Source organism: Pygoscelis adeliae, unplaced genomic scaffold (assembly GCF_000699105.1).
Source record: "Pygoscelis adeliae isolate BGI_AS28 unplaced genomic scaffold, ASM69910v1 Scaffold404, whole genome shotgun sequence".
Taxonomy (NCBI): domain Eukaryota; kingdom Metazoa; phylum Chordata; class Aves; order Sphenisciformes; family Spheniscidae; genus Pygoscelis; species Pygoscelis adeliae.
In genome coordinates, this window is record NW_008824598.1 from 683,151 (window position 1) to 684,796 (window position 1,646).

At 46.7% G+C, this 1,646-nt stretch overlaps 1 protein-coding gene across 1 annotated transcript in view; it reads left to right on the forward strand.

The window, feature by feature from the left end:
• Positions 1-10: 10 nt before the first annotated feature.
• Positions 11-1,646, forward strand: part of IL17RD (interleukin 17 receptor D) — a 52,424-nt gene continuing 50,788 nt past the window's right edge. The window contains exon 1 of the mRNA XM_009322318.1: positions 11-82. The gene's annotated coding sequence lies outside the window, so the exon portion shown is untranslated. The remainder of the gene's footprint in view (positions 83-1,646) is intronic.

Genomic DNA, 1,646 nt, shown 5'->3' on the forward strand with positions numbered 1-1,646 from the left:
TTTCGGTGGTCGCCAGCTCGCTGGGGCCGCTGGAGGAGCCAGCGGCAGGAGGGGGTCAGCGGCCGATGCGTGCGGAGGGAGGGTGAGTAGAGCGAAGTGCTGCTGCTCGGTTCCCCTCGCAGGCAAGCGTGTTCGTGGAGTGGGGCTTTTTGCAAACTGCAGCGTTTGAGGCGGGGGTGCTGAGAGTTTTCCAACTTGGGGTCTCGGGCGCTGTCCCGTGGGCGAGTGGCCGTGTGAGCAGTACAGGTGCGATGGATGCTTCCCTGGGTGTGCAAGGAGGGAGCGGGCTGAGCGAAGTGCTGCTGCTCGGTTCCCCTCGCAGGCAAGCGTGTTCGTGGAGTGGGGCTTTTTGCAAACTGCAGCGTTTGAGGCGGGGGTGCTGAGAGTTTTCCAACTTGGGGTCTCGGGCGCTGTCCCGTGGGCGAGTGGCCGTGTGAGCAGTACAGGTGCGATGGATGCTTCCCTGGGTGTGCAAGGAGGGAGCGGGCTGCCACTGAGGGGAAAAACGTCTTCTGCAACTAATAAAGCTGCTTCGGGGCTCTGCATCTGGTAGTTAATTTGCGGCCGGGAGAGAGGGTGGCATTTCCCGGGAAGGGATATTTATTGGTTTCTCGCCTGGGGCTGGGAGGCATCTTGTAACCAGCGAGTGTGAAGAAGTCACTCAACAGGTCCTTTACCACCAGCGCTCTCCCCTTCCTTAAGTCGACCTGCGCTGCGAGAAGGATAAAAGCGATCACTTGGGCTTTGTTATTTTAATGATTCGAGGCCGGCTTGGGGTCTTAGCTTCAGGCCTGATCATTATACAGAGGATGTAGGAAATTTACGGGAGGGGGAAGGGGGGAGGAAGGTGATAAACATTTTGTTACTGGTCTTTGCCTTTTGTTCCTGTTTCTGGTGTGTTTTGCTGTCAGACTTTTCTTGATTGCTTTTCCTTTTTTTGATATTTTTTAAGTAACTTTTGAGTTGTGTGTTTTCTTTTGTGGTTTTTTTTTTTCCTTTCTCCTGATGTCTAGTTACAAATTTAGTTGAAGTGTGGTGATCCAGGAACACCGGAGGGAGCACAACTGACTTTGATTGCTTTTCCTTTTTGTTAGACTGTCACTAAGGATTTTCTTGGTTTCAGATCAGATCCTTTGAGAACGTTACTGCAACACACAGTTAAGAAGTTTGTAAAACATAGTTTAGAAAGGCGAAAGCATTGGAAAATGCGTAAAAGAGGAGTGTGGAAAAACAAACTTCAAACCCTGATAAAGCTTAAGACCTAAATCTTTGTGTTGGATGGAACTGTTGAAGGTTTAGACTCCCCTATTAGGTCTTTTTAACTGAGAATTAGGAATAAAATATTTTGGCTCAGTATGTCTATTGTATGTTTCACCAGACCTGAATGTGATACTCCACAGAGTCATAACGACCACTGTGTATATTGACAGAAATTGACAGTTTTGCATCAGCTATTAAGTAAATTATCACTATTAAAAGTCATAACGTTTGATTAGTCTTTGTTGACGTTTATAGAAATATGCAGATGCAGTTTGTATTGGATTTATTTTTGCTTACATAATTAATGTCATTGTGTGTATTAAACCTGAATGTACCACAACATAATTCTTTTAATATAGTTATTTTGACTGGCTTTTAGATCAGTA